This window comes from Coturnix japonica, chromosome 4, assembly GCF_001577835.2.
Source record: "Coturnix japonica isolate 7356 chromosome 4, Coturnix japonica 2.1, whole genome shotgun sequence".
Lineage (NCBI taxonomy): Eukaryota > Metazoa > Chordata > Aves > Galliformes > Phasianidae > Coturnix > Coturnix japonica.
The window spans coordinates 45,064,900-45,083,871 of record NC_029519.1 but is presented as its reverse complement, the minus strand read 5'-3'; the positions used below and the strand labels follow the sequence as shown (position 1 = coordinate 45,083,871).

Below are 18,972 nucleotides of genomic sequence, written 5' to 3'. Positions count from 1 at the left end.
ATGAAGTGGTCTGAATTGGTGCCACTTCTATATTAAAAACCATTTGAGACATCAGTACAATCTGATTATTTGTTGCTTTAGTTGTAGAAGTAAGCATTAGAAAGTGCTCTCTTCCAAGAGGAAATTGAGATGGTGCTTTTCTCTACTCGGCAATACGGGTGTTAGCAAAATTAAGGCAACAGGTTGTAACTCTGTCAGTTATTTTTGAAAGTCAGAGTGGTGTAGTAGTCAGCCGCAGGTTTGTGGCTGTTTCCTACCCTGGAAAGTAGGAAGTAATTTTGTCCTATAGAAGATTTTTGGATATGTTATATGGCTATGTGTACAGACTGTGCTGTGTTCCTGAAAATGGTATGCTCGGGCTGGCCAAGCCAGCCTGCGCACAGCCTGCTGTCCCTGGGGGCCCACCAGGCCTGGCCTGGGTACTGCCATCCCTGCTGCCTATGCAATCACTACCTGAGCAAGTGGTGTTTGAGAGCACCTACCGAGGTGGAACAGTTTTCAGGTTGAACTGTGCTGCCTCCTGGGCTTTCAAGAGTTAAACTCAACATTAATTTTTTCCATGTGTTCTCATAACGTTGAGTGAGTACATCAAGATTAACTTGAAATTCATGTTGTTGAACATTTCCGGATGCATCACGTCCAACATGCTTGGTCCTTTGCGCATATGCACTTGTGGGAGTCAAGTGTCATGCACTTGATTTTCTCCAGATTATAAATAACAAGTCTGTGTTGCTCAGTCTGTACACATGACCCTTTCCGTGTGGTTAGTACTGATGTTAGTACTCAGCTAATCCAGATTTCAAGTGTGAGATACAGCATGCTTGTAAATTTTCCTTGTGCATTTTCTTTCTCTCTTGGTATTTTCTCCTGATTGGTTTCCTGTTTTAAACTTAGAGAAATATTCGCCAGCTTTGGTGAATAACCTAACGTTGACCAGATACTTCTTGACTGAGCTTAATTTGAGGTATATCTGTTGCTTTAATTTGATCTGTGGCAACAGCTGTTTTGAAAATCCCTGGAAAATATCTTAGGAGGTTATCTTAGTATGCTCAATGGGTTGTAAGTCAAATGTAATTAATATCATCATGCATTCTGTTGATATTCAGAGAAAACTGTATTTCTTTCATAGAGCTGTTATAAAAGCAAAAGCCAAGTACATTAAAAAAAAAAATGTTTTTTTTTTAACTAAAAACTCTGTTTAAACAAATGCTTAGTAAGTATCAAGGAACCATGGAATTAGTAAATAGTATGTCCTTAACAAACCTTGGCAATACCAGATACAACTGGGTTCTTCTCAACTTCTTCCAAAACAAAACAAAAAAAACCCTTTTTTTCTCATTGTTGACTGCAAGTGAATTTGCAGACAGATGCATTTGTGTCTGTGCTTTGCTATTTTTATGGTATTTCTCAATTTGCTTTCACAGGGCTGATTCTTGATTTATTTCAAGTCCTCTTTCTTAATCAGTTTGCAGAGTTTCCCTGCCAAGAATAAGTAATGATATATTTTCATTACTTCCAGCACTTCAGAGATTCCAGATTTCTGATGTCCAGCACATTAACTACTAGACGAGAAAACAAGTCTTTCTTTAGTTAACAGCTGCTCTTCAACAGGGAGCACAAGGTGAGATAAATCAATTAAAAGAATCAGGTGTCTGAGTGATACTGAGTTCAGTTCTTTCAATGCCATACAACATTCCCATGGCTGATTATACACTGCATTAGTTGGATAAAAGCTGACAAAGCTTTGACCTCCTCAGATTTGCTTTGTTTGCTTTTTTTGTCAAACATGCTTTTTATTTTTACTGGCAAGACAGACTCCATCATTCATATTTATTTTTTACATCTGAAGTTTGTCAAGATGCTTGGAAAAATATGACAATGAAAGACATCTGGGCATCCCATCCACTTTCTATTTGGAAACATCTGCATCATTATTAGGAACTTCTTAGTAGTACTGCAGTGAGCAGATATATTCTCTTCTCCAGGCTAATTTAGAATTGCTGGTAGTGAAAGAAATTCAATAGGCACTAAAAAACAAGTATCTGTTTCTTGGCCAGGCTTTTTAATACCGCATAGTTAGGATGCCTTAATGTTTGTTCCTGAGTAAAGAATAAACTTGTGGAATTTGATGGGGAAAAACGAAAAAACAATGGAGGAGAGCCAGCAGTGTCTCCTTCAAATTGTTCATTAGTTTTATCTGTAGGACTTCAAAAGTTAAGCACTTGTATTCTTGAATCTTTGCTGAGCAGGTTGATGCACAGCTGTTCATCAGATGTTTGTTCCTTCTAAACACAGACTTCTCAGTGTCAAGCTGCCCTTCCTCCATTTTTAAAGCCTAAGAAATCTTCATTAAGAGAAAAAAAATCCTAGTCTTTCTTTTTTTCACATAATGTGGGAGAGCTGCTGAATTGTGTTGGCTACAACTGGAGAATAGTATTTGATGAATCATCAAATACAAGATTGTATGGGAAATTGGTAATCACAGCCTGAACCTCCGATTAATCAGCTCGGGTGAGTGTTGGGTCAGCTGTGGGAGCACAGGTGAGAGTAATTTAGCTGTGCTCCTGGAAGGGGTGGAACTTGACTCCACCTCCTCTAGACCTCATTTAAGGGCTGACCACCACTAAGGCAGCATTTCTTGGAGATTGCTCCTTGGTGAAGATTGCCTCAGCATTTCCTAGCAGACTGAAGTCTTCCATACAGGTGAGTTTTTCCTGTAAATGACTTTTTTGATGTTTACTACCATCTTTATGTTATTATCACTGTACAGATATTTACTACCATCTTTACATTATTGCCACTGTACACAAGATACATTAATCGCATTACAAGATACAGACACTGAACCCTGTAGTTACCAGACGATAAGACTGTCCATTCTGAACTTCAGTGAATATTCAGTAACCTGTCTATAACACTGGCCAGGAACTGATGTGAAGAAAGCATTCAAATGAAGCTGTGTCCCCACATTCACCAGTGTTAGACTTCCCAGGGCACTTGCCAGCAACCTGTGGGTCTCTCCTACCTTTATATGTCTAATCCTTTTTGAGCTTTTCCCGAAACAATGATTAATAAAATTCAGTTAGGTGCTGTGGAGCAGTTCTGTTTGTTTTAATCCTGTTACCTGTCTCTTTTATTCAGTTCGCCCTACTCCCTGTGTTAGGAGAATATTACTATATTGTTTTTACTTACCCCTCCTCATTATTGCTTTTCCAGTCCAGAAGGAAATACTTGAACTTATCTCTCAGCCTGTAGGCAGTTCTTTCCTTGTGTTCTTTCTTGTCACTTCTCCATAGCTTTCTAACCTCTTAAAGTCCTTCTGGAGATGTCAATGTAGGTACCTGTGTGTGGCAGCCAGGATGTAGGCATGTTGTGTGTATGTGCAAGGGCGTCATGTTTGCTTCTTTGCCTTTTTTAACAACTTTTCAGCTTCTTGGTTGAGGAAAGTTATCCTTAGAGAACTCTGCAGTTTATTTAACATTGCTTTTCAAAGGGACCATAGGTAATAACTCAGTGCATGTGCACGTTTTATTGCATATTAGTTCTCTCATCTTAGGACATTCTTTTGTTACTAGATGGTTGACCTGTGATGAGTGCCTCTTAGTAAGATGGATGTTCTTTCTGAAAGGTTTACTTTTGAATGTTTGATAGTGACCCTGCTACCTGTTTATAGGCCTTGGAACCACCTTTTTGGCAAAAGGCTTGTAGTCTGTGCACCCGTAAACTGTCCACTTAGCACAGCCACGTCCACAGCTATGCCACGCGTCTGAGGAGCAGCTGTGCATTTCATGTGTAGGAGGTTTACTACAGTGACTGTAATGGGGTTTGTCGCTGTCATGTTACCATGTGAGGAGTTGTATTTAAATTAATGAAAGAAGAATGGCGGCTTAAAAATATCAACAGATAAAGTCGTTTTTAAAAATCCAAAGTTTGATATTAGATGTAGATAGTGTGGTTTGTGGATGACATCCCTCTGACCTAGAATGAATTTACTTTGTTCTTTCCATAGTAAGATGCTGAATTGGCAATGTGCTGATTTTCTGAAGTTGGGCTGTCTTTAGACTGCATGGAAAAGTTATAGTGATGCCACCCATGAAATCCACGAGTTTTAATTTAAAAATGTTTTAAATGCTGAAAGGTGGTTGAATATAGCATTGTAATGGTGAAAAGAAATCCTGCTTCAGGTATATAACATCAAAATGTGCCACAAACTGTAAACGGCCATCTTTTTCCATTCTGTTTGGTATATTCTGAATGTAAACCATATCCCACTTCTTGATGTCGCAGGTTAGGTGGACAACTGAAATAAACGTAACACAAGCAGTATACTAAAGTATTCCATTCTGATGAATCAAAGCCATTTTTTCAGACCAGGATACTGTACACTGTAATCATGAGCACATACAAAGTCTAGTTACCAGAGAAGTTCCTTTGGGGACTTCATTGTGATCTCTGCCATTTATCATACTCATCAACTAGCTGCCTCATAGCAGAGAGTGCAGCTTCTGTAAATTCAGAGAGAACACACAATGGGGGAATCTATTACTCTGCTTGGGAAAGAGCTGCTAATAAGGGGGCCTCGGACTGGGTGGAAAATTGGGGTGCAGCGAAGGCAAAACTTCCGTCTAAATGGCCAACCACACACACAGCACAGCCTACGCTGCCTGGATAGGAAACAGATTCGGAGAAGAGGACTTGGGGATTGCTTACAGCAATCACCAAATGCAGAATTAAGACAGGAACAAATGGAGGTTTCTGTAACATCTCTATAAAAGAAGTACTGTATTTTCTCTTGTTCTTTAAAACACTTTGTTTTATAGTCAAAGTGTAATGTAAATTGTTATGTTCCTAGGACTAAAGATAGACTTCTGTGGACAAGGTTATCCAGATCATTGCTTGCTCTTTGGGTGAAGTTTTCAAGTTTCTGCTACTTCATGGTATCTTTAGCCTTTTTTAACTGTTACTTCTGTCCTTCATTAACTGTGCTAAGATAAATGAGCTATTGATTTGTGGAATTATTTCATTGCTTAAAGGTTAATCCTGGATTTGTTGGACGTTCAAATGATGTTTGTTATGGGATTGTCCACAAAGAGGGAAGATCAATAAGCAATTACATCTAGAAATAAGTTTGTCTTTGAGGGTTTGTAGGTGAGAATTACAAAGTGGTAATCTATTTCCAAATGAACACGGAGATTGCTTCCATTCATTTCTGCATTTAATGTGGTTACATTCAGCACTTGCCAGAAAACCTTCTTCTAACAGGACGCTACAGCATGGTACGAGGTTTGTCTTGTTTCTCACAAAATAGTCACTTGATTTGCCTTTTAAATTTAAAATAGGTAGTACTCAGTATGAAACAAAACAAAACCACAATGCTTGCAGATCCTCTAAGTTCTTGTTTTCATTTTGTTTATTCTTCTGTCAAATAGTATGCAGTTACGTTTCCCCCCCCCCTTTTTAAATGACTTTTCACCAATCTTCTGCACCACAGTCTACACAGGCTGCAGTAATTTTAGAAACAGTGTGAGAGAACTGAACTGTTTAGAATGATTTTGGGAGCTTATTTGTGTGACACTGAAAGTAGCAATTTTGCTGATTTACTTTATATGAGGAAAAAGGAAAACTACTTGTCAGATGTCTGAGCGGTTTGGTCTTCCTTTTAAATAGTACTGATATTCTTGGTGCATTATCCTTCAGCCAGAAGCATTTGTGCTGACGTCAGGGGGTGGGCATTTCTTCCCTTTTCATTTTCTACCTAAGGATGACAGTTTCCAGATCCATTTCAAACTACTGCAAGGATAAAAGATAGGATTCTGGTTCTAGTGTGAGGGAAACTGAGTCCGCAGCTGTCTTTCCAAAGCAAGGAAAGCCACTTTCTTTGATGGACAGGTAGTTGCTTCAAGAAGGTGAAGATTTCAAATTTCAGTCATTTTTATCATAGTAAGTGTATTTTCTTCCATCCAAGGTCTCTCTCACTCTTAGTTTTGTTTTTGTTTTTAATAAAAGGAAACTCCATTTTCCGTTTTTACTTGGAAAAGTTGGACAAGAGCCTCTGTGAAACCTGATAGTTGCTTGAGGCACAGTAAGCTGCTTTCAGCACCCCTTTTGAAGATTAATTTAAGATGGTTATAATATTTACAGCCAAAGTAAGATTTTTAAAGGCATTGCATATTATTACCCCGTCTCTAGAAGTGGGTAAGCCGATATCCAGGATTAGGAAGAGATTGCACCACAATCAGTGGCAGAGCTTAAAACCAAATCTGAAGTGCCACAGTTTCAAGTGAATGATGTCCTTCAGATTGCACTGCCTGTCTCAGTAATGGCTACTTTGAGTTTGAGCTGGTTGAACTGAGAGATGGTTTTGATATTGTTTGTTTTTCAGTTCAGAAAAGTAACAGATCTTTTTGCTTAGTTATTTTATTGAAGACTTTTTTTGTTGCTGTCTTGTGTAAACCCAGTACCTTGTTTGTGCGTATCAGCGTGTTTTGTTGGTGTACCCCTTTCCTCTCTTTATGTGGTGTTAGAGTATGGCTTCGTACATATTTTTGCCATTATCTTGGATAATATCGTGGTGCATATACTGCTTAGAAATAGCTTGGATTTGGTGACATTTGTTGGTCTTGGAATGCTAACTTACAATGCATTCATGGGAAAAAAAGCAGGAACCAGAGTTCAACAACATTCAGCAATACTTTATAGTTGGAACTTTTCCTTTATATTTATGGCAGTGGAATTTTGAAAAATGGCTGAAATTCCATATGGCAAGAAAGAGAGGCTTATTATCCGTGACTAACACTTAGACGTGGTTTTAAGTGTTGGTATTCTTATGCTACTTCTACTCGACTGCTACCTTCAATTATTGTGTTGTTTTATTGTTTTAAACAGCTTTGCTTCTAGCTTTGCATTACTGTTGCATTACTCGTGCTGCCACCTTCCTCTGCAGATCTGGCCAGTGCACTGCACTACTGAATCGAAACCTAGAGTAGGGATAAACTAGCCTTTGTGTTACTTACTGAATCCAAGTGAGAGTCTGGATTTTTGGGTGACTGTAGTGAAATTATGTTAAGTGAAATTATGTGAAGTCTTCAAAACAAAGGGCAGAAATACCATGTAGACCTTTTTATTTCATTGTCTGACTCATTCATGGTAGGCATTTTTCGAGATCAAGTATTCTCACATTTTCAAGTGACTTTTAATTCTCAATGCAAAAATTAGTCCCCTGAATGTAGAATCTCAGTTTGCTTTTAGATCTAACAGGACTAGGGGTAATAGGATGAAGCTATAGCATATAAAGTTCAGTGTGGAAGAACTTCTTTATGGTGAGGGTGACAGAGCACTGGAACAGGCTGCCCAGGGAGGTGGTGGAGTCTCCTTCTCTGGAGATATTCAAGACCTGCCTGGACGCCTACCTGTGTGACACGGTGTAGGGAGCCTGCTTTGGCAAGGAGGTTGGACTCGATGATCTCTAGAGGTCCCTTCCAACCCCTACAATTCTGTGATTCTGTGAAATGTAGGCCACCTTCATTGCAACAGCATGGATACTTGTTAGACTGGATAAAGAGCAGGGATAAGAATCTTGTTTTTGCAATGGTTCCTCTGCCTGGCAAAGGCATAAGTGCAGCTCGGCATTAGAGAATCCACAGCTGACTACTCAGAGATTGTTCTCAAGTACAATACAATGCTGCACACAACAGATTTTGAAACTGGAAATACTTCAGTAGCAGAAGTTGTTATCAGTGCTGTGGATATTTGGAGTAGTGCTATTCATGTATCTGCTGCAGTGTCTGTCTCGAGTTAACTTAAGGGAGGGAGTGAGGACTGGGAAAGCACAAAAGCATTTGCAAACATTTTTCATCCATCTTTCTTTGCCTCTGTGAGATCCACAGCATGGGACCTCACCAACCTCACCACAGAGAGAGACTGCTAACTTGTCAGTTATTATTTGCAATACAGAGCCACTGAAGGCCTGAACCAGCATCTGACAGCATCTGACATGCAGTAAGGGACTTTATCTCAGATGACTCCGCCTGTAGAGGCTACATGGCATAGCCCATGTCAGCGATTGGAGGGCAAGAGGGGAGGTTTGAAATGGTCAGCCGCCATATTTTCATAAATCAGGTCCCCAGTTTCAACTATGAGTTGAAAGAGGCTGTGGTTGCATTAGCAGGCAGTGCTGCTGAATGGGTGAAGTGTTGCAGAAGGAAGTGGTGAGAGTCCAGCTTCTGTGCTCTGGGCAGTTACATCAAACCATCTATAGTTTGGTTGTGTGGACCAAATTCTTGGTGCTCAGGCTTCTTTTTGGCTGTGCATAAGTCAACCCTGTGCATATATGTATGCTTTGATTTTTTTAAGTTTTTTTTTTTTTTTTTATTTTCTCCTATAAGTTAGTTTGTGCTTAACAGAAGTGAATGCCATCTGCCAGTTTTTCCTAATTGATCTGTATTATGAAATCCCTCCGCAATTTCTGCAATTACTTTTACATGCAACTACTTTACTAACCGGGAAATGGGTCAGGACTTTCTGCTGTGCTATAAACCATGTCCAATGCTGTAACACAGTCACACAAGCTATTAGAATTTTTTGCTGTGTGAAAAGAAAGCATCCTCTACACAACCTCATGTTTTCTTCTAACACCTGGTTCAGCTTTCTGTAAACCATACTGTTTATTTCTTTCGGTGGCTTGGACTGTCTGTAGCTCCTATTTGTGAACTAATTCTGTGTGGCTGTAATACAAATAATACTCTACTAACTCTTTTGTTTAAAAGTCATGAAAATTTCCTATGTAACATGACCTGAGGAAGTCTTCTGAGGTCTTTAAAACTGACAGAATGAAGTCTAAAAACCAGGCAACAGAACTCACTGTAAGATGCGATCTAATCTGGATCTCCAGTTCCTGAGAGTCAGAGAGGATATCAGGAATTATAACTTTATATTGTTTGGACATCTTAGCCAGCCTCATTTGGTACAGGGCTGTTAGCCGGCTATCTGATAAGGTGAAACCTGTTGTATCCTTGGGCCTAGAGATCACTTCAGTACACTTTGAAACAGTTCCTGTAGTGTCTGGCCTCCTTTCTCTCCATTCTTCTCCCTTGCCTACTCCACAGCAGTGTGCACTCTGGAGCTGTTTTTCTCTTAGTGTTTAATCCACCTTTCATGGCAAGCTGTCCCTTCTTGTCATGCATTTAGTCGGACCCATTGTATATTCCATGGAAAATTCTTCTCCCATCTCAGGTTATTCTTTTTTTTTAATATATATATTATTATTTTTTTGCAGTTAGCTTTCCACCAGACTGGAGGGCTCATTAAAGCACACTGTACAGGAAATCAAGAGAGGCGCAAGAATGGGACCCTTCTTGCCAAATAGGGAAAGTTGGCAAAACTCCTTTAATAGGGAAATTCCTTGGCTTCAAGGAACAGCTCCACAGAGCGAGTGCTGTTTAAAAACGTATACAGGGCAAGAACTTCTTGAAGTGCTGTTCCACATATGCATAAAATTGCATATTCTCACATATTATAGTGAGATTCTATTAGTATTAATAAGAATATAATAGTTGGAAACCTATGGGGTTATCTGATAAGTCTTGAAATTGGACTGCAAGTGTCAGGATGCAGAAAATCAGCGCAGGGCATAAGGAATTTAACAACGTGTGTAGTAATCTCGTACAGAATGTATTTTCAGCGGACTTTGTCTCCATTCTCAGACAGCAGGCAAAGCACAGGCATCAATTTATCGGAAAAAAAACCTCAGTTTCTGCTTTTTGAAGCTATTGTAGATGGCACCAACTTTCAAGCCAGAAAGGGATGGAGGTCAGACAGGAGAATTTATGACTTTGTGCTATTTTGGATGGGATAGAAATGGGGGGGGGGGGGGGAGGAGAAGGAGAGGGAAATGATCAAAATATCTTGTATGGAAACACTGTGAGTTATATTCATAACACATCTGTGCGAGGTGCATTCAAGATTGGCTCACTAATAGGAATTTGGTGAGTTGGAAAGGGGAAAAAAAGTACCTTTTTGTATGAGTCTACATGAGAAAATTAAAGTATTGAAGGGTAATGAATCAATCATGAAATAACTTCTGTTGCAGCTACTGAGGTTGTGGTGCTTTGGGTCTTGCAGAATATTTATCCGTTCCCTGAAAGGAAACAGGGAGGCTAATGTGGGATTCTCTTCTGTTTGTAAACCAATTCTGTGGTATGACAGCCACAATTAAATGTTGCTGCATATTTACTCTTTCTTCCCTGAAAATACTATGACATCAGTTATGCACATTATGTCAAAGTGCATGAATTTTAGAAGTACATTACTGTTGGGTCATAGTGTATGTAATTATAGTGAGAGCTGGGCAGGAGAGTTGTACTTCATTAGAAATAGTGAGATTTGAGAACTGGCTTCCAATTCAGGACAGCTACTTCCCACTTTTAACTCAGCTTTCAATTTCTCTCTTACAGAAAATGAATCTCTTGGGAAGGCTTTGACTGACTTGCTGTGATTTCACAAAACTTAAGTAAATGCGTATGTGTATAAGAGAGGGATATGTTATTTTGTAGTACCAAATCAGAAAGTTTCCACCTAGAAAGGCTATCTGGAATATGCTTATAATCCTTCACCTCGTATATTTATTTTTTTTCTAAATTAAACATTGTAGTTGCTATTGAAAAATGATTCCATCTAAATTATCTGGAGGTTGGTGGCCCTGCCTATGAGAGGGGAGTTGGAACTTTTGTTTCTTCCAACCCAAGCCATTCTATGATCCTGTGATTCAGCTTGATAGAAGTTGACTAATGAAACTGCCCTCAAAACCTCAATTTTGTACATCTTAATATCTAAACATTATAATCCAACATATCTGTCCATATGTATAACATGTGTGTGTATACATTACATTATGCTTTTTATAGAAGGATAACCTCCTTTATATAGTTTCTTTGTTACGGCGTGGTAATAATATGCAGCGTGGTAATAATGTGCACTAGATGTTGGTTCAGATGTTGAAATGTGTCACTTCACATCTTAAGTAGCCTCTGCATGTTTTGATCGGTGATCAGAACACAACAGGAATCTTTGGAAGTCACCAGGCTTTAGATTAGATCCCCAGTCTTTAATGTTTGCTCAGATCAGAGTTTGCTGGGGACTTTTGAATAGAACTTGCCACACTCCATCTGCTTCTAGGAAACCCTGGCCAAGATTGTCTTCAGTTGCAGTCTGTCAGGGTACATGCTCAGAGCAAAAAGCTTTGTGTCTTTCAGCAACCTGTCATGCGTGCAAACTTTTATCTAAACCCTGGCTCCTGATGCTGTCTGGCAGTTGGTTGCTAGTGGTGGAGGAACCCTGCCTTGGACTTGGGTTGGTATCGCTGCAGGTGCATGGGCTCAGCAAAAGCCAGTCTCCAAGAAACAGCTGCTGGGCTTTGTAATGTCAGAAGGCTGGAATCCACTTAGTGACAACTGAACAATTAAGGACAATTATGCTTTCAGCTACATTAACGAGTAACTCAGTACTAAGATACTGGAAGGAAATGACCCGTTGTTGAATGTTGGAGTAATTTGTGACTCATGGTATCGTTGGAAGGATGTTTGAAGTTCTTTTTGTTTTGGTAATATGGGCCTATAATATTTTCCCACATTTTTTTCCAGTTTTACACACTCAGTTATTCCTTTTATCCGACTGAATACTGTGAATTCCTGTCTTCTGTTTCTTTCAAGTGTTTGTCTCTGCATAAGCCATCTAACAGCTGAGTCTGCCCATTATGTTCACCTTCTTGGCTTTAAGTTGCAGTAACGGCCATGTGAGGAAAGCATGCTTGGAGTCTTGAAGGGGAGTGATGTTCCCTGAAATGTCCTCTGGAAAAATACTCTCTGGGGTGGGGTCACAGTTGGGAAAGCAGTGGCACGTCTTGCTTGGGATGAGGTTCAGTCCTGAAGCAGGGAGTACCCATCTGTGACCTGGAGCTTCCCAGCAGAATTATTATATGCCAAACACTGCATCAACGTTATTTATAGAAGTAATTGAAATGCAAGGAAGAGGTATAAAAAGAATGGACAAGAGAGAAGCCTTTAATGTACTTTCCATGTCACCATTTTATAGTTCAGACCAAATGGGTGACATGTCTAAATCTGAAGTGTGATGGAAGTGAAGAATTATGGACAAACACAGTATTTTTTTTCCTAATTTAAATGCGATATGATTAGTCCCACAGCTGCTGAATTGCTGTTGTAGGCTTCCTTATGGTTATCATGTATTTGACCTCATTCTTAGTGTGATATCACTTCTCTAAGTACCGATTTCTTAAAATGCCAATATTAAATATATCTTCTAAAACTAATAATAATGAACAGTGATATTGATTTTTTTTTTTTCTGACCAAGGCTTTACATATATGATCTAATCTATCAAAGCTGCTGCTTTACAGGAAAAATCAGCCTTTCTGAAAGAAAGGAAGACAAGTGTCATGTCTGCTTCATAGGGTCAGTATCAGCTGATACCTAGATACATGCTAAAAAAAAAAATCCTCAGCACAGTGTCTGTTGTAGCCACATTAGAAGAGAGACTGAAGATGCTGAACAATAATATTCCCATTTATACATGCAAAGAGATTAATTTACTATAGAAAGGAAACAGGCCTAGGTATTTATTCTCAAACACACATTGTGTGGACAGACATGAATGTATGAGAGGTAAGAGGAAATGATTTCAGGCCTAAGAAGTTCAGAAGTCTTTTGTTTCTTCACATGGAAAGCTTCTTACTTTGGCATTTTGACAGTCTCATCTCTTTCCACTTTACGTTCAGATTTCAGATGTTTTATATCATTAAAGTCTTTGGCCTGTGTCCTCCAATTTTATTGCCCAGATTCCATAGCTCTGTACAGCTACGAAGGCTATTACAGCAGTAGAGAGTACAGAATGCTCAGTTCTAGCATGTCTTCTTTTAAAACCCACTGGTGGTGGTTTGTTCACACTCTTGGGTTCAAGGGAGCTCTGTAAGTTGGTGAGAATTATGTTTGGCCTGTGGCCTTTGATAGAAGAAAAGAAGTATCTTTTTGGGTTTTCCGGTGTATTGCCATATGAGATGTTCTTGTACTTTACATTTTTAAAGTAGCAGGTTACTGTGCTCTGCCTTTTCGCTACTGAAATATTTTCCTTGGCTTTTTACGATGTGTGTTCATTGTAGGTAATTATATTAATGGAAAAGCTTAGCTGCATCATCTTCATCGTTTCACAGCTCTCTTCTCCAGCTGGATAGCAGTTTTGGCTTTGACACTGTTTCTATGGCATAGCCACTTGAAGCGTTTTAGTGATGGAGCCATTCCTTCTGCTTCTGTGGGGACAAGAGAATAGAAAAGGTACCCTAGAAAAGGGCAAAGACGCTTTTCTGGTCTGATGAGAGAACTTTGTACTTGCAAGAGTCAGACTGACAGGCTTGTGTTACAGTGATTTGTGTCATTTGTGAACTTGATCACAGCACAGATTCTGTGATTCTTATTTTCAGGTAGACATTTTAATTGAATGTTGGTAGAGTATGAAAGTTCTACTCAGTTTCCAAGCTCCACACCTTCCAGGAATGAGAGCTAGGTTGTGTCATTTATATGTTTGTTACTTCTCTGCTTTTGGTAAGGCATTCCTCGTGATTCCAAATAACTCTGTGTCAAATGGAGCTGTTTTGATGTCTTGTTCTGTCGGGACAGTGTAGTAGGCTTTGCAGACTTCAGAGGCTTAAGGCAGATAAAGAGATGATTAGAGTGTAATTGTTGTTGACAGTAGACAGGGAGCTTCTCAGTACAGATAATGACTGTGGTTGGGAGTACAGATGAGCTCAGGCTATGCCAGGGTCCCGTTACACATTTACTGTTGCAATAACATGTTCCACATGTCTAAAAACAAATTCCTTTCACAGCATTTAAAACTAAGCAACTGTATATAAATGCATGACTCGCTTCATCGAAGCGAAATGAGCAGCCAGAGTAGTTAGATGACCAACAAAAGAAACAACATAAGAGCCACATTAATGATGGGGAAATGATACGTAAGGAAAAATTATGAAGAAAGGCTTATTGAAGAATTTTGATAGACTGTTATGATTATGAAATTGGCTCATTTGCTTCTTATTTTTGCTTTTCTTCTATTCCATGCCACCTGCAGCTATTTATGAATGCAGTTCACTACCTTTTTTGTTATTTGGTAGGGAAGTTTTTCTCTTGTTACTGGCTTCTTCTGTCACATCAGAGGTTTAAAGCTTCCACGGCCTGCAGTGACCTCAAGAGTGACCAGTGGGGAGGGGGTCTAAAGTGGCAGTAGCTGTGAGTCTTGAAAGGACTACCTTGTGTCCTTCGTGTATGTGTCAGATTCGCTTCCAAAGTGAGTAAGTTTACAAGAAAACCAAACATTTCACAGTTGAAATAGAACAGAATATATGTCAGTTTGACTTTCACAGGTAGCATCAAGCAATCAGTAGCCAACTGTCACTGCTTCAAAGAGATTATAGTCCTATAATGTCCCCCGATCTGTCCAGATTGTGGAGGAAATTTTAAAATCCCTATGTACTAACTGTACATGTCCATGCTGATGTCACTTCTTACAGCAAAATAATCTGCAGAGCTAAATACTGAGTAAAAACTAGATCAGGTTCGGGATGTGGAAATTGTTTTCTTCTGAGGCATGTGGCGGTTACGACTTCCAGTCCTATCCAAACCTCAGAAGTTTTTGATCCCTCATACTGAGTGGTGTGTACATGTTTATTGAAACTGTTTTGAGTTGGATAATCATCTTGCAGTCGCTTGAGACCACAATAGACGGACCTTAGTGCTCTTGCTTTTTCCTTCCAGCCCATATTTTTTTTCCAAATACGAAGCTTTGCTCTTTCTGAGTTTTTGAACAGCTGACAGAAGCTGGCTTGGATGCCTACGGGTAAGGGATCAAAACTATGACTGAAATAATTTTGAAACCTTATTATGGCAACTTGGTTAATGAACACCAGAGGCTATATTGCTTTTAAAGCAACTTGTCAAGTCAAGTATTGAAAATTTGTAATAGTAGTCAACTGCTGAGAATAGCACTCTAGGATTGTTAATGCAGAGCTCTTCAGTGTTCCTGTGAGAGTGTCTGAATTAGAAAGTCACCCGATGTACTCTGTGCCCTCATTAGCTGAGAACTTTTTAAGTGTAGAACTCACAACTCTGAGCTGTACAAGCGAAGAGAATCCTTGCGTGTCCAAACCTGCATTTAGTTCTAGTAGACCAGGTATCTGTGCGTGCATTTCAGTGGTGGGCAACTCTGCAAGTTGTTGTGGACTTAATCTTTCTCATCTGGAAACAAAGCACTAGAGCCTCTAAGGATGCCTTTTGCATCCTTTAATACACTGATATGTCTGATGACTGTTCAAAATGTGACTTTTTTTCTTGTTATTCTTCATCTACTGTTATAGTGGTGGTGACAAAAAATATAGCATTATGTGTAAATGCACAGACCTGATAGACTTCATTAGATTGTACCAGTAGCACGTCAAGTTATGTTGTCTGTAGGTACACCACGAGCTGTCGCTCTAATACATTGGTAGAAGATGTAAGTGTTGTGTGAAGTAGAAAGATAATATTTTTGCCATTGTTGTGTATATACAACATGACCTGCAAAGTTCCGTTTTGATAGTGTCCCGTATTTGATTTTTACCACAAGCATAAGATAGCTGTGAGATCTCTTAAGCAGGTAGAGCCAACTGTTTCTGTCATGTTAAAATCTGAAACAATTTTCTTGTGGTATTTAAACGTTAATGACCAGAGGCGTAAATCCAACTTGCTCAACTAATATAGAAGAAAACGGTGTATTTATTTCTTATTGCCTTATTAACAATATCACAATTCTGGGAGAAAGACTCTGGCTATGCAAAGATGATATATCTATGATCCCCTTTTGCTAATGTCTAGTTTCAGGTCTGCCAGGTAATACCAACAGCCTGCTTGCCATAGTCCAGTGTGCACTGGATTCTAGCCAAAAAGCATTAATCAGCTCCGAAGTTTATCCAGCAAATCTACAAATACGTATTACCTCATTCTCTGAGGAAGAAAAGAGTGAACTGCCCTTTTCTCTCCTAGGAACAATTGTTGCCAGATTTTTTGATCGATATATCTCTTCTTTAGCCAGAGCTTCTTTTATTGAGAGCAGGAATTGGTTGTTAAGCTTTTAAATGGGAGAGCTACTTTTCTGGAAGGTGGCTGGAAGGAACCTACTTCAGGAAGGCAGGAGAACCGTCCTCCATCAGCAGTCTGTTCTGTAGCTCTTAAGCCTCTATGACCAGGCACCATAGCTGCACTCCACTTTTAGGTTATTGTGATGGGCAAGCAGAGGAGTACGCTTGTATGATTAAAAAGCAATTAAAATTTGTTGTTAGCATAATTAATGTATTAACAGCCAGATAAAAATACAATGTTATATATATATATACATCTTTTTGCTATATATATATACATATCTCTTTATGACAATATTGAAAAGAGGAAGCTAAAGCTTTTTTTAAAAAAAAAAAAAAAAAAAAAAGCATTAATCATCAATCTAGTGGACAACTTTGCTCTTGCTTTTAGATTAACCAGACGGTGGTCATCCGTTGATGGGCAATGCGTTGTTACAGCTAAAAATAAGGTCAGGAGCAGATGAGCTAGGGCAAGGCCAGGCAAGTCCTGAGTCCTGTGTTAAGCTTATGGAAAGCTATGATCTGGTATTAGTGGTAGTAAAGCAAGTTGCTAATATATTCCTTAGGCTGTGGATTTATACAGAAAGTAGGCTGTGGATTTTTTTTCTTTGTTACTTCTTTCTTTGCTATAGTAGTAGATAAGGGGAGTGTATTTGCTGTGCTTTTAAGCTTCCGATTGCCAAAGTAAAAGCCAATAGTCTTTGAGCAAAGACTGACAGCATGTTGAAAATGAGTTCAGTTTGATTCTGAGACTTGTCATCTTTTTGACAGCAATTCATTAAACTTGGGATATCTGAGTAGACTTGTATTTCAAGTCTCAGTGCACCTGTGTTGCTTTTTTCTTTCTTTCTTTTTTTTTAATTTTTTCTTCCAAGTCTTGAGAACCTGAAAAGTACCTTGTGTGAATCTTTGTGGTATTTCTTACAGCAGATTCAGAGTGGTGACAGCTGTTTTTACTTAAAGCTGTAAAATGTATTGAAGGAGTTTCCAGCGTGCGTAAATACCAAACCAGTTTATATCATGTCAGGACTATGGAAGGAAGGTCTTTCGAGAAATGATCTCATAGTCATTCTTTGTTGTAGATCTGGCACATACTGTGGGCTTCATTCTTTTCTAAAAACAACTCCTGTCTTTAAAGTTGGCATGCCTCAGACGTGTGCCTTCTGCTTGCTTTATGTCAGCCAGACTCGCTCTTGCTCAGGAAGTTAAAGGCAATAGATTTATGCAGTTATCTTTTGCATCCAATTATTTATGATAGTGCTGTGCCTGCTAATGCTCCTCACCCAGATATACTTTCTAGCTGCATCAAATCTTGGTGTGATTGTATGTGTAACAACCTCAGGGTGACATTTTCATTTCCAGCAATGCTCATCTGTGCCTTCAGACTTCTAGGATATGGCAAGTTCAGGGCAAATCTAAAATTACTCTCAGCCAGAATCATTTGAACTGTTGCAGTGGGAACTAAGTATCCTGTTAGTGTATCAAGTGTAAACGTGCTCTGGGAGGCTTGTATTCTCCGCTAGTGAGAGCTCTAGAACTGGATGTTGCTCTTTTGCTCTTAGTATTACCAGTTTCTATTCATTGACTGGAAAAGGAACAGTTAAAAATTGGCCCAAACTCAGACATACTTAATTACAGTTTCCTTAATTCCTTTTAAATTCTGGCTTTGTTTTGCATACGTTTGCTGTCAGATAAGGATAACCTACATTTCTGGCAAACCCTCATGCCAGGTAGGGTGGTGTTGACAAGAAAATTGTGGAGCAAATTTCTAGCAGTGTGCACTGGAAAAGCTTATCCGAAGTTGGCTCTAAACGTATTCAATGTAGAGTTATGTCTTTGGTAGCTCTACATAATCTCCTAAGTGTGCTGCTGGCATCAGTCTGTCATGTAAACATTTTTGCTGATGATGCATGGAAGGGAAGAGTTCTTGTCACAAAGCAGTGCTGACTCTGTAGAGTTAACAAGTAATATACTGCAGGAAATCTTTCACCCTTCCCAGAATTATGTGACTGGATTTACTGTGGTACCAGAGAAGCAAATATTTTATTAATTCAGTCAGCACTTAAAAATCCTTTCTCTAACAATAAAATAAGGTATTTTTTTGTGTTTGAGGCCCACTGAGTTCATAAACTTAATGAATAATCCTGAAACTCTGCGATTGAAACTGGCCTTTAACTCACATTCATTTCTGTTTCCCTGAGCCACTGTCACTCTAAGGATCTGATTGAGAAGTTTACGTATAGAGCTGAGGCTCCAAGCTACAGTGCGCTTACTCATCTAGAGAAGGTGAAAGATAACCAGAATGAATATGAATTCACAATATTCTTCTTTTTCTTCTTTCCTCTAAATCTTCAGTGCAGTTAATGAACTATGAAAATGAAGTTGTGTCTAAACCTACTGGCTGCTATTCTTATTCCACAGTATAGTTCCGCAGACAAGAGTCATTACTACCTTGCAAGCACAAGCAGTTCTGCTGCAGGCTAGGAGGTCCTTCTTCCATTTTTTTATGGTGTTTCTTTTTTCCTAGACTTCCCCTGCGCTGTCCTCACTGGATTACTAGAACTTTAACAGTAAATCAGTCACCAGATGATCATTTTTGGTCACATTTGCTGCTTCCTCCTTAGTCCATCTTTAACACCAATCAGACACCTAATAAATAACCAGTACCAGCTTGGAAGAAAGCTCACTGACAATTGATGAAGAACGGAAACGTTATGGGGGATGTGGGAAGATATTTCTCCAAAAATCCTCATTTTATCCCCGATACTCAAGGTAAAACATTCATGCTCTCA

At 39.1% G+C, this 18,972-nt stretch overlaps 1 protein-coding gene across 6 annotated transcripts in view; it reads left to right on the top strand.

Annotated features, from left to right (window-relative positions):
- The window catches only part of ADAMTS3 (ADAM metallopeptidase with thrombospondin type 1 motif 3), a 125,596-nt gene that overhangs the window by 60,465 nt on the left and 46,159 nt on the right, over window positions 1–18,972 (top strand). Inside the window, exon 1 of one of the 6 annotated variants that reach the window (XM_015861766.1) lies at window positions 2,621–2,703. The exons of the other annotated variants lie outside the window; for them this stretch is intronic. The gene's annotated coding sequence lies outside the window, so the exon portion shown is untranslated. Of the gene's footprint in view, window positions 1–2,620; window positions 2,704–18,972 lie in introns of those variants that run through there. 6 annotated transcript variants of the gene reach the window in all.